Genomic DNA, 15089 nt, shown 5'->3' on the forward strand with positions numbered 1-15089 from the left:
TTGGACAATTTAGTATTAATTATTGCCAACTTTTTCTAATTCTGTTATATTCTTCAGTCTTTTCTACCCCTATTTCATATATAATTCTTTAAAATTTGGTTGATTAGACCAAACTTTATAAGGCTTCTATATATGAACAGATTCTCCGAAATTTCAAACGTCTGTAACTGTGGGCGAATTATGTCCGGGCGTAACTCCGGTTCGCCTGGGGCTGCGTTCGACCCCGACAGGGATCCGACGGGCACGTGAAATTAACGACACAGTTTTCAGAAGGACTGCACAACAATAACTTTATTCACATAGAGTACAAATGAAGCGAACGCTATCGTTTACGAGCGTGGCACTCGCGCGCACGTGGTTCAGCGATGGGTGGCACGTGACGTAGAACTGTTCGTTGGATGCGAAGGCGCTTCTAGGGCGCGATGCGCATGTAGCACTTTACTGTCACGCACTGGCGGCGTATGCAGTTATCACGCCTGTCTTTGGAGCAAGACGCGAGAATGTTCACAATGGCGAGGCGCTCAGGGCGACTTACACGTGGAGTTCACCGCTCGCGGGGGCGAGGGTGAATGGCCGCACGCTCGAACGGCGCGGTAATTAGCGGGGCTCTCGATGAGCGGTTGACTCGTGTGCACGACGGTATGTGTTAGACCGCGTGAAACGGAGCAAGAGATAACGGAAGCACGGCGGTGTACAACCTCGTGAACCGGAGCAAAGCTAGACTTCCACTCAGCCCGGAGCTCTCGCGTTTCGAGAGCTTTCGGGCGCGCGACGCGTGTCGACCAATTATCCGCAGTTTTACGATCATGCGATCACGGCATGACCGGATCGATACGCGTTGAACGCGACTTCTCGGTGAGGGTTGACGCGGGGAGCGGTGCGAGATCCCTTCGTTCGGAGGGCGACTGCTTGATGGCGTCACTGTACGGTATCGATTCGCGATCGCGAAAATTACGGAACAGTAACTCAAGAACTAATTAACCAAATCTTAAAAAATTATGTATGAAATAGGAGTAGAAAAGACTGAAGAATATAATAGAATTAAAAATAGACCGATATCTCAAATATTGAGAAAGTTACAGCGTAAAACACATTTTTCTAAAAAATGAAAACCCCCCTAAAATCCATACCGTTTGATGGATTTTAAGAAAATTAGAGGAGAACATACTTTCTATGATACTCTATTTGTGTGCAAAATTTCAGCCCAGTATCTAAAAAATTGTAGAAGTAGATGCATGTACAAAAATCCGTACACACACACACACATACATACATACTTCCGGACATTTTCTACTAATGTGATTTCTCGACATTTTGGAACATTCTAAACCTATTTCCATCAAAATCTCGAAAAAATTTTTTTTCACTATCACAAAGCTTCCTCTATGAAGAAGCAAAAGAAAAAAAGAAGAAAATCTTTCAAAATACTTATCAAGAGACACGCTATTATAGTATCTCGCGCTAAGTATACGCGAAGCAAGACCGCACCGTGGATTTTTTACGCGACGCGACGAGTTTTATTTCTCATAACCCTCTCTTTCTTTTCCTCGATCATTATTGTCCGTTCTGCTCATAACGCAGTCGGCTGAAAACAACAAGGTTGTAGAAGAATATAGAAAGCTACGTCTAGAGCCCCCGCGGTCGGTCCTTGATTCGGATATAAAGGGAACTTATTTCCAGCAAGCGACACAAGTCGACACTAACATCGTTCTATCAATGAATAACAAAGACAAAACTATATTTGTGTCGACTTGTGTCGCTCCGTTGGAAAGGCGACAAAGCAGGGAGCAGAGCCTTCCGTCTCTTTGCATCCGCAAAATCGCCCTCCTTTCGCTTACGACGCGAAAAGTCGGCCTCGCTTTCTCTATAAAAAAATAAAACGGATCGACTGCCGATTTTTACTTTAATCCCGCTAAAATGACAGTCGATCATTACGATATCCTCCTGAGAGAGACATCGGGATGGAACCGCAGAGACGCGTTTCCGAATGGACCGAGCCGCGGGATAATAGTATTAGGATGACAAAGAGCGACCATGTTACGCGATATTGACATTAAATATAGCACGCGCAGTACGGTATCAAACTCGTAAATTTCGCGAAAGTTAAACTGCATTAATTTGCACGACGAAGAATCGTGATTGCCGACCGCTAATTTACGCGACGCGAGATATACGAGATTATGATGCATTCACGAACGGGCAATGTATCACGGTGTTCCGTTACTCGAATTAAGGCCCGGGCACATAGAAAAACTTAAGTAGTAAGACGTAAGCAGTAAGGAAATCAGCGATATGGATTTGCTACCGCTTACGTTTTATCTTAGTTCTTGACTGTGATTGGCTGATTTGCTCACTGCTTAAGTTTTACTGCTTAAGGACGTTCTCTTGGTATAATCCCTCTCAAAAGTTCCGCGCGCCGAGCGAGAAAGACTGCTGTACGCAGTGCCTCTCTGGAGAGGGGAACTTTTTGCTATGGTTGTACGCACACACTCTAGGTGCGTTCGGGGAGACGCTATTAGCGCTACCTAGCGCTACTGGCTGTTCGCGGAGCTCTATGATAGCGCTACCAAACGCTGTCGTGACGTTATTACTGGTACCCAGTGAGAAATAAAAAGTCGAAATAATATCGAAATGATATCGAAATATGGTCATCGAAATCCAACATCGTTTCAAGATTCAGACGGTCTTGATTTCGAGAAATTTTCGACATCGAAATCAGCTCAATTTCGACATCGAAATCAGCTCGATTTCAAATAATTTTCGACATCAAAAACAGCTAAATTTCGAATAATTTTTGATATCAAAAGTAGTGCAAATTTAATATACTACAGTGCAGCCGCAGGTACTGTAGATGGGCCTATATTGCTAATGTGAGGACTGTAAAACTTGGAAGGATTTGCAGCATTTCCAGAAATCTATTTATTCCACAAAAAAGAACAAGTAAAATTGTTCAAACATCTGCTTAAATAAGCTTACAAACATCTGCTTAAATAATGCACGAGCAGCATATACGACATGAATGATATATACGACACAAGCAATAATCCACGACACAAGCATTAAGTACGACAAATATAATCTGCTAATAATAGCCTTATTAATCTTATTATGTTGACTTCTTTTTCTCCCTTGAAGACTCAGAGACACGTTCAGTCCTTTTCCCAAAAGAACCATCCTCCTGCTTTCTCCATGAGCTGTTGATTAGCCACTTTGCAGCACTTTTCTCTGCTACAGAAATGTCACAGATGTCAAATTTGATTAGAAGAGCTCCTACCCAGTGAGAAATGATACATCGGATCGACGTCGATTAGATATCGAAATCTCGATATCAATATAAAATCGATCTTCACATCAATTTCGGTATTCAGGTGGTCACAGCTTTGACATTCATCGATATCGAAATCTTTGAAAAATCGATATATTTCGTATGATAACTAGAGCGCTTTTATAACGTTTTTTGATGTCATAATAGAGTCTGCAAACGGAGGGATTCCAACCTCTTTGTTTGAAGAATTATTTGATATTTATGAAAAATATAGCAATCGAATCAATGTCGAAACAATGTCGAATCGATGTCAATTTGAACTCTAATGAGGAAATTCACCCGACATAAAAAAAAATTATATTTATTTTGAAATTTTATTACTACTTTTTAACTAAATTTGTTTCTTAAGATGCAACCTATGATTATAAATATTTTCTCGTACTTGAAAAACACACTTACCTTAATGGGATTCGAACTCGGGACCTCTGGATCGTGAGCCAACCGTCTTACGTGGTAGACTACTTTTTAATTTGATGTAAGTGTTATATATAGTCTACATGTGTCATAACCAGCACAAATATATAATTTTTCAAAAATTCTTAAGAAACAAATTTAGTTTAAAAAAAGTAATAAAATTTTAAATCGGATATACAAATATAATTTTTTCTTAATGTCGGGTGAATGTCAGAAACCAGTGCCGGCTCATTACAAATAGGCCTATTGACAGAATAATAGAATAATGACAGTCTTGATGTGTGTACTAGGTGCGCAACTAAGTTTCCGGGTTTTTTTGATCAATAAAAAATGGAAAATTTTAAGAGAAATACAAAAAATGGTTTATTCAAAGTATCGTCTCTCCCTAGCTATACATTTTCGCCATCTCTCTGGCAATACATGAATACCGCGACAATAAAACGACGCGTCTTTGGACCGAAACCATTTATCCAACCAATTTTGCACTTCTTCGAAATTGGTCAAGTGTAGCCCAGCCAAGCCATGCGCCATCGACCGGAACAAGTGATAATCGGAAGGCGCCAGGTCTGGCGAATACGGCGGGTGCGGTAGCAGATCCCATTTCAGCGTTTTGATGGTGTCCTGGACGATGGAACTGCGATGGCACGGAGCGTTGTCGTGCTGCAATATCACTCGTTCGTGTCTCGTGCCCCATTCTGGCCGTTTTTCGAGCAATGTATGGTTTAAATTGATCAGTTGTTGTCGGTAGCGATGCCCATTGACAGTTTCGCCCGGTTTCAGCAGCTCATAGTACACGATTCCTTTCTGGTCCCACCAAACGCAGAGCATTGTCTTCTTTCCAAAACGATTTGGCCGTGCCGTCGATGTTGATTCTTCACCAGGTGAAAGCCACGATTTTTTGCGTTTGGGATTCCCTAAATATATCCACTTCTCATCGCCAGTAACAATTCGATGAAGAAAACTCTTTCTTTCATGCCGCAAAAGCAAAATTTCGGAAGTGGCTCTTCGATTTTCCATCTGTCTCTCAGTCAACTCATGCGGCACCCATTTTCCTTCTTTTTGAATTTTTCCCATGGCATGTAAACGTTTGGAAATACCTTGGTGAGTCATGTTTAATGCCTCCGCAAGTTGATCTTGTGTTTGCGTATCATCTTCATCCAATAACGCTTGCAGATCGGCGTCCTCAATTGTTTTTGGTCTTCCGGAGCGCTCCTTGTCCTCAGTGTCGAAATCGCCACTTCTGAAGCGTTTAAACCAATCTTCACAGGTAGTTTTCGATGGTGCATGTTCGCCGTAGGCCTCCTCAAGCAAACGACGTGCTTCAGCTGCATTTTTTTTTCAAGTTAAAGCAGAAAAGCAAAGCTTCCCGCAAATGCTGTTTATTTGGCACAAAACTCGACATCTCCGTTGTTAGAAAAAATATTTTTGCGTTGCGATATGTGTTTATATAACGACTGGTTATTGTTAACAGATGTCCAAGCTATAACTTCAGACAACTTCAGACATGTAAGTCGAGTACATGTGTTATTGGTGCCATCTATGTGTTATAACGACGACGACGATGTCCTCACGGTCTCGCCGGCCGTGGAGGAGCGCGCCGTCGCTTTCCTCAAAATTATTTCCCGAATTCTCTCTATTACGGTAATGGGCGCCAGGTGCGAATACGCGCACCACGTTACTCGAAATAAACGCGAAATATCTCAGGCGTGTGGTCCATACGCGAGACCGCGAGTGGGTCTCGGGTGAAGGGAGGAGAGGGAGCGCAGCGCAATCGACACACAAAAAAATAAACCAATTAATTAACAAATATATTTAATAGGCAAAGAAGTATGGTCTTCCGCAGGATTTCTTATGCGGGACGGTACATTAACGCGACCTTACGCGACGATACCCTCACGCGACACACTACTCTGCAATATTCTAACGCGACACGATACTTTGCGCGAGACGGCACATTGACGCGAGAAGGATACGCTCCTACGGGCGATACAGTTTACTCAAACAATACATTAACACGCGGACGATACTCTACACGGAACGATACGTGAACAACGCAACGACACACGACACGATAACGCGAGCGATACTTTACACAGAACGGTACGTGAACAACGCAACGACACACGACACGATAACGCGAGCGATACTTTATACAAAATGACCGCGAATCCCTTCGGATTACGCGAGTCCCCGATTGACCCCGCGATTGACCTCGGCCTTCCCGCACGAAGCCTCGCGAGGTCCGCAATACGACAAACACGGTGCCCCGCACGCCGCGACGCGATCACGCGGAGGCCACGCTCCGGCCCCGCGATGATACGGTGCCAGGTCGCGCGATGAGCACCCCGCCTAGAACGGCTCGATTACGCCCGGCGCATCTTCCCGTTCGCGAAACTCCCCCGAATCCTCACAACTATCTCACGAAAATCTCACGACACCTTAAACGCTCCCGGTCTCACAACGATATCACGAAACTAAACGCGTCACAAATCACACGAAACGAGACGACTCAAATTACACGGAAATTACGAAACGCTGACTGTCGGCGGCCGCACTTCCGAATCCCCGAGACGGGCTGTACACTCTCGTCCTCTCGGCCGGGCCCTCCCGCGGTATTTCTCTCGATACGCTAATACGGATACATTCTCGCGGCACAACACGACTACCGGGAGGGCCTCGGTATCGCAGCGATCTTACTTGGATGCGTGAGCAGTGGCCTTACAATCTTTTTCGCCGGCAGCCTTCTTCCGGATCGCTCGTAGGGGCTGGGTGGCACCGTTCTCCAGCTCGGTCCGCACGACAGTAATTTCTCTCGATTCTCCTCGTTCCGGCGGGACCACGCTGGGCCCGCGCCTGCGCGCCGGGGGTGCACCACCGCCGATCGCGCGATCGCCGCGCCCGACTTCCGGCGCCTTGCCCAATCGCCGCCTCGCGCGCCTGCCGCGCCCGACTCCTGCTGCGCCCTCCCGGGCGCCTCTCGCAGGCGCCTCCACCTACCGGCGGGTGTTTTAAATCCGCATCGAGTCCGGCTGTCCTGGCCGCGACTCGAGGACCGGTCCGTCGACGACCAGGCTGGACGGGCCATGGCCTGTCGACCGGTGGCGGAATCCCGGTAGTGGTTTCATCGTGGGACGGGGACCTTCGTCGGGGCGTCCCCCTCCTCGGTCCCTCCGTGTCCCGGGCCGTCATCTGTTGTTGCGGGCTACGCGCCCCTCGTGCTAAGCGCTCGCTACCCCGGCTATGGGCCCCAGCGCGGCCCGACCGTCGGCCGACCTTCCTGGGTGAGTTTCTGGCTGGCCACCTGCATAATCCCGCGGTGCGGCTTCACGCCGTTACATTGCTCCTCCTGGCCATCTGCTCCGCACCCTCGCTCCTAACCTGCAATTCTTACAAAAACCTAGCCTATCGATAGCTCTACGCCTCGTCCGCTCGGGTGGAGGCACCACCCTTGACGCCCACCTCGGCCGAGCTACCATCCGGGCCGGGGACGTGACTAATGTCACGTCACAGTGTGAAACCCGGAAACTTAGTTGCGCACCTAGTATTAACCATACTCACGACATGAAAATGCCTTCTCACATGAAATTGCACTCGAAACATATTCAGAGCGCGTGCTCCGTCTCTAACTAGTGGGAAATAGTAATCGAATTGATGTCGAAACTATGTCAAATTGATGTCAAAGAGTTCAAATCGACATCGATTCGACATCGTTTCAACAACGATTTGATTGCGTACATCATGCATGATTCTTAATTATTCGGCGAAGTTGTCCCAATATATTTTAAGAATATGTTATATTAATATATTTTAAATGTTTATAATATTTTTAAAATAAATTTATAATTAATTAATAATATAATAATAACTCATTATTCTCACTAAAAAAAGTAACTTATCGTTACCATAACTCGTTTTTCTCATTGAAAAACGTAATCCCCGGCAACAAATTTTTCATATAACAACATATATATAAATGTATATAATCCTTTTCTAAAATGGACATTATATGATATATATATATATATATATATGTGTATATATAATTTATATAAATTTATATAAATTATATATAAATATATATATAAATATATATATTAGACCGCATACTTGGTTAATGTATAATTTAAAACACAATAATTTTCAGTTTTCTTCGATTCAGGAAACAATTTAGTTCTTTTCATCTCATAAGTCGAATCGATATCGAACCGATATCGAATCGTTGATAATGGACAAACATGAAAAACATTGAAAATCTTGAAAGAAAATATTATATTATATTGCTACATGCTACCAAAACAGATTGTTTGCAAAGTTATCATAACATCGAAATAACCTCGAAATATTTGAAACTATCGATGTTCAACAACCTGCAGAACCGCATCGATGAGATCTGATAGGATCGATATCGAATCGACGTCGATCCGATGTATCGTTTCTCACTGGGTAGAAAGCAAAAGAATAAGACTTAAATTAAAAACAGTACATGTCACAAAAAAAATAATAACGAAAAAGATAAGATGACATTATCGCCAATCAATGTGACGATTATTGTAGATATAAACTAATATTTATTAATTAAAACTTCTCAAAAGCATAATAAAACAATGTCAAAAAAATCCCCATATACATTCAACGTCAGGTATATCTTTTTCACTTCAATAACAATCACCAAACATTTTTGATAAAGATGAGAGAAAAATAAAATAAATATAAGCTGTAAGATGCTTATCTGATACATTATTGACATTTCCTTAACTATAATCACTAGTCAGGAAGCAGAAACATTTAGTTATAATGTATCCGATCGAAAAAGTCTAATAATTCAAAATATCAAAGTGAAAAGATATATACATATAGCATTGAATGTAACTCACTCTATTCCTACAGTCCTTAAATCTTTCCACAGTCTCTCTCTCTCTCTCTCTCGCTCATAAGGGTCTTGGACGAGGTCAGGCTGGCTGCGGATAGGAGGAGGATCACGATAGCCGTATTTTTTGACTTCTCTAAGGCCTTTGACAATGTCTGTCATGACACCTTGATTGGCAAGGCCATGAATCTGGGCTTTGCTTGTTCTACCTTGCGTTGGCTTTGTTCCTACTTAACCAATAGAAGACAGGCGGTACGCGATCCGTCCACTGGGATGCCGTCGAATGAGAGAACTGTTCGAAAGGGAGTACCTCAGGGTTCTGTTCTCGGACCGATCCTTTTTCTCCTCTACCTGGTGGGTTTCGGAGATATACTGCGGCACTGCAAGTATAATTTTTATGCGGATGATCTTATGATCTATTTGCATGCGGAGCCGGGGCTTCTTTCTGACGCTATTGGGAGGATTAATGAGGATATAGAGAGGATCGTACAGTGGGCTGTCGTCAACAAGCTTACGATCAACCCTGGGAAGACAAAGGCGATGATCTTGGGAACACTGCGCTTTGTAAGGAGCATCGATCTGGACTCTGTGCCTCAGGTTCGTGTTGGAGAATCCGCGATCCCTTTCTCGGATTCGGTGGAGTACTTGGGTGTCACAATCAACAGCGCTCTCTCATGGGAAAGACAGGCGACTAAAACGATCTCCAAAGTGAATTCGGCTCTCTATCAGCTTAAACTTTGCAGGCAACTCCTCCCAGTCCCACTTCGGGTGAAGCTTGTCTCTGCCTTAATGCTTCCTCAATTTGACTACTGCTGTACGGTTCTCACTAACATCACAGGGCAGCATAACCTGCGTCTGCAGAGAGCTCTGAACAGAAGTGTCCGCTTCATCTTCAGCTTAAAGCGTGATGAACACATCACTCCGTACTTTGTCAGATTGGGCTGGCTCAAGATCGATCTTAGGCGGTCGTATTTCGTGGGCAACTTGACATTCTCGGTACTCAAGAAGAAAAAACCGGAAGTTATCTACAGCAATTTCACTTTTAGGCATGAAAGCATGCAGCGCAATACTAGAGCTCCGAATGATGCCCTAAACCTTCCGCTCTGCCGTACTGAATTCTATAAGCGATCTTTCAGTTTCTCCGCTGCCGAGCTGTGGAATTCTCTCCCTTCTGACATTCGCAACGCGACATGTATCGGCTCATTCAAGACCAAACTATATGAATTCCTGTTTTCATCTTTAGGTGATTGAGACTTCTGTCGGTAGATCTGAGCGTTCCTTGAGATTCTTATGTAAACCACCCTTTATCTTGTAGTTTTCGTAATTCATCCTTCAGTTATGGCTATTTCTTTTTAGTTGTATGCGCTAAGTTCTTCGGTAACACGTCTCATTTATAATATCTGTACTTTCTTTACTTATATTTTATGTACTTTCTATACTTATATTTTCATTTGTAGTTCTTATGTATGAATGCATGAATGTCTTATATTTAATTTTGTTACTCTTTTTGTAATTTAGTTTTGACGCTTTAGGGGACGTAGTCCCAGAGCGTCTAATAAATAATGATTCTGATTCTGATTCTCTCTCTCTCTCTCTCTCTCTCTCTCTCACTCTCACTCTCTCTCTCTCCCTCCCTCCCTCCCTCTTACCCTCTTAAAGTCAATGTATATAAATTTCCGTAAAAAACAAGATTTTACTAAAAGTTACAATTGTATTGACAAGTAATTTATTTCAATTCTAAAAAAAAGACTAACTTAGGAGATACATTCCACTTATTCTCAAATATTACAAAGAAATATATTTTTATTCCCCCTCCTGGTTAACTTTCCTTGGAAATTATAATTTGATAATGATTTTACCTTGAACAACATCCCACAGTTTCAGAGTATCAAAGCGTCTCTTGTTTCCGTGACCTTGTAGACTGAACTTTGATGCCAGAGTATTATCGAGTTAATAGTCCTTTATATGAATACTGAATAGTTTAAAAAATATACTATAAAACTTCTTGAAAGAAACAAAAAGAAGTGAAACTAACCATAATATCCCTTGATATGAATAGAGAATTCTTTCCAATCGTTCTCTGAGCCTTTGTTCTTACGTGCTAAAAGTCCCGCATTCACAGTTTTGGGAGGCCATTTTATTATTCCATTCATATTTTCTTCACAACTTTTCACCCATTTGCTTATGCCAACATCATACAGTACGTCATCACTATCACCATTAATGTCAGCAAATTTAAACACAACAAACTGTAAAGACAAGAAAAGCATTACAATCTAAAGCATTACAAAGCAAAAATAATATTGGTAAAAAATGAGAATATAGAATAAAAATCCAATAGGCGTACCTAACTAATTAGAAAAATATATAATATTAAATATAATAGAAAAATATATAAAATTGCACATACACCATGTATGTTTATATATATACTTGCTGCAAGCAAATTAATTTTCACACTCCTATTTTAACACAAGACTAATTATTCGTACTCTGTACCACACAATATTCAATGAAACAAATAAGATTATTTTAGTTGCTTTTTCTAATTAGAAAATTGCAGATATCGAAGGTAATGTATATCATTAAATTGTATTATAACAAAGATTAACTGGTCATGAAACTAAAGAAGAGACAAGTATGTGTATGTATATATGTGTACGCACATGTATGGCTGTGTGGATAATAATAAATGCTAGAGAGGAATTTTATGGGACTCAATTTAAAACGCTGTCTGTCCGACCGATATGCATATTCTTACGAGTACAAAAGAATGTATTTTATTACGATAGTGTAATACTTTATTATCAGGACACATGCGGAAAGCGTCCGCGTGGCTCGGTCGCTTCCCGCGTGTATCCTGATAATAAAGTATCGTTACGCGTTTCATCGAGGTTTACCCTTTTCTTCACCTTCATCACATCCATCCTGAATCGCCGCCCTTGTCCCCGCCGTCGGTATAACCTGAGCCACGGACCGGGCGTTACCTTAAAATAATAAGTAACGAAGGGTATAAGATAATATTGGTATTACTCACTGGTCTATCTTCGTTGTCCATTGCGATATGTCCAAGCTATTATAAGGCCAATAAGTGACAATTATAACCACCATACAAACCGCTACGTCCACATGCCGCCAAATGCACCGAGATTAGGTTAGGAATGGGCGATCCCGGCAATCGATATACTATATCGATACACGATCATCAACCGCAGTATATCGATATACCGTACCATGATAAGAAAAGATTATAAAGATTATATGACGAAATCTGGATAAAATTGGGAATGTTGCAATTATGTATTATGTAATATTTGCAACAATACTAGTAGATATGTAATATTTGCAACAATACAATACTAGTAGAAGACCTTTATCAATATTAATATTTATCAATATTTGCACAATTTATTTCTAAATTCCAGCAAGACAGCAACGTTAATTATAAGAAATGATCTTAGCGCAATAACAAATCTAAAAAACAAAACTCGAAATCATTTATTCCAGTAAGTAAAAAATGACTCGTCGAATCGATGAGTATTTTCAACATCGAATTGTAGTATTATATTGATATCATTTCGATCTCGTATCGAGATTTTACATATAAACGAATGTGCACAGAGTTACAACAGTAAAATTGAACAAAACAGTAACAGGAGTGGCTGTCTATTATTCATGTCAGTTTATTTAAGATTACTCGAAAATATGTCGAAATTCAAACGAACGTTGACTTTTCTTACCTTTGTCAGCGTTTTCGAGCTAATTTCGATGTTTAAGCTAATTTCGACATCGTTTCGACATCGTTTCGATATTAGCTTTCTCACTGGGTAGTGTTATACGTCATAACTGCTCGCTACCAACGCTCTTCCTTCCGAGGTAGTGCATTAATAGCGTTAGCGTTTACAGGCTTTATGAACAGCGCAATAGTGAATGGTAGTGAATTGTTGTGATTGTTTATTTGAAGAAAAAGCTTTGCGTGTGCACATGTATTGTAAATATCGTATTAATTACGAAGTTACAAATATGGATTATATAGAAACAGATATATATATATATATATATATATATATATATAATATATTTATATAATATAATTTTCTTTTTCAGCGGCGGCGGAATTGGCGGGTGATAATTTATCGAAATAAACAAAAATAGCAAACAATAAATACTCAGCACTTGTTTTCAAAATACGATCATTTCATTAGCATTACTAATGTCTTTTTTTCACAAAAGAAAATAAAATTTATCTTAAAATGTTATTCCTGACCATCATACGCAACAAAAATAAAATGTAATTCAACTGTATAACCATCAGATATCAGACTTCTTTCTCTCTTACTTATTAAATATTTCCTCACATATTAAGTTGTATAAATAATATGAATAATATACTTAATGTAAAACTTATTTTACTGACTTTAAATACATATCTTTTATTAATTTGAAATTACCGTAAATAAATAATATTTTATTAGATTTTGATGGTGTGTTAACGAAGAACGTTTTGCTGTGATAAGCAAACCTGCAGAAGAAAACGCGCATTCAGATGCTGAACTTGTAATCGGTATGGCATAAATGCAGCATACCAATTTGTACAAATTCGGCAGTGACAACTTCATTTTATTCCACCATTGTAGAGGATCTTCGATAATAGATTCTGACATATGTAAATACTTTTTAACTTCGACAAGAATAGGATCTTCAGGAGGAATAATGCTTGTATGTTTCGCAGCCAACTCCAATCGTAATTTTTTAACTCCAAGAAGCTCACATGACTTATTAGGATAATTTGCTTCTTTAGATACCTATTATGAAAAAGTAAAACTAAACATGAGAATTTATAACTTATATATATCATAAAAATAATAATCTTGTATTTGGTGATTAATATAGAAGCTGTTGCAAATATATGTAAGACTTGACTTATATATACTAGGCTTAATTACAATATTAAACTAGATTTTGTAAATCTAGATACTGTAAATTACCTAGACTAGGTATTGCTTAGATATATAGTTTATAAAAACTGTAATAAAAGTTATATAGGTATAGTGTTGAGAATCGAATATTCGTGTTGAGAATTAAATATTCCAAAGTGAAAGCGAGTATCTTTCGAGAACGCTCGAAAGATGCTCCAAACCGCGAATTTTTACGTTCCCCCCTTTTTTTTGGTCTTTTCTCGAGCAAACGGCTCGCAGGTGTACATCGCGTGATCGCACGTACCGCGCCCAATAGTCTGTTCGCTAGACGATTTGGAGCCAATCAGCGGATCTCACGTCACGACATTCCTCGCGGCCTAACGCGAAGCTCCGGCCGCGATTCCTTGCCTGCTCCTGCCGGGACAGTCAGTGAGCCAACAAAATCCGTACGCGACACTGGTCGATATCGAGAAACCGGAGTCGAATCGTAGCGAGTACTGCGTTGTGAAATAGCGAGTGCGACATTGTAACGCGAAGCGTATGACATTGTAATCATCTTTAAATAAATTGACTCGTGTTACATTAACCAAGGAAGCTGATTCTTATTTTGTGCTTTCCTCGGCGCAGCGCGCGAAAACCGGAGCGGTCCACTAACATATAGCTTAATGGACAAAATTCATATATACTAATTTTGACGTAGAACTACGTCTTTCTCCGCGGTAGGGAGTGTACCCACGGATGAAACAATTGAACGCGACTATGCAACGAAAACATGTCACACTTTGAACGTTTATATCTTCGAAACTAATAACACAGGCACACAAAATAAAAAAAGTGGTCTGTAATTTTGACCAAACCCACCTATCTTTATGTATTTTGACGCGCTGAATCCGAATCTGAAGTCCGTTTAGCCCAAACACCCTCAAAATTTCGAGTAAATCGCAAAAAATAGCTAAAAATAGCCAAAAATCACGTTAACCAGTGCGAGAAAATTCGGAAAAATTTTTTCTGACCCAGATCAAGTGTGTTTCTTTTGTATTTTAATGCGCTGATTCCGAATCTGAAGTCTGTTGAGCTCCATTACTAAAAAATTTGGCAAAATCACAAATAAAAAAAAATTGAAATTCGTGAATAGTAAAAAATCCATTAAGGAAATGTCATGGATATGAATTACTTCAGAACAAATTGTACGGAATCAGGTTTACTTTGATGTTCTTCTTATACTGTTCTTCTATTGTAACGAACTCTTTTCTCTTCAAATGACCTATGCAGTGGGTTTCTCTTTCTCTTCTTCCCATTCTGATTCGTTTCTCTCTTTAGTGTCCAACAGTAATCTGCCATCATGTTGATATCCCATCTTCCTTGGTATCGAAATTCCATTTCACGTATATCTTGATGGAATCGTTCTCCTTGTTCTTCACTGTAGTCTCCAAGGTTTTCAGGAAAGTAGTTAAGATGAGAATGTAGGAAGTGCAATTTGAGATTCATCAAGCAACCTAACTTTTTAAAATTTTTCAACAACTCTTCAACCAAATTCTGGTAATCCTCACTCTTCTCATTTCCT

The 15089-nt window shown here is 40.5% G+C and overlaps 1 long non-coding RNA gene across 1 annotated transcript; it reads right to left on the reverse strand.

The window, feature by feature from the left end:
* Positions 1-3159: 3159 nt before the first annotated feature.
* LOC139778291 (uncharacterized) lies at positions 3160-11680 on the reverse strand. The gene is made up of 4 exons (XR_011719534.1): positions 11519-11680; positions 10642-10855; positions 10466-10565; positions 3160-3270 (listed from the first exon to the last, which is right to left on the reverse strand). It is a non-coding gene; the product is annotated as an uncharacterized lncRNA (long non-coding RNA).
* Between the last annotated feature and the right edge of the window lie 3409 nt (positions 11681-15089).

This window comes from Temnothorax nylanderi, unplaced genomic scaffold (assembly GCF_030848795.1).
Source record: "Temnothorax nylanderi isolate EJ_2023f unplaced genomic scaffold, tnyl_v1.0 TNYL_tig0178_pilon, whole genome shotgun sequence".
Taxonomy (NCBI): domain Eukaryota; kingdom Metazoa; phylum Arthropoda; class Insecta; order Hymenoptera; family Formicidae; genus Temnothorax; species Temnothorax nylanderi.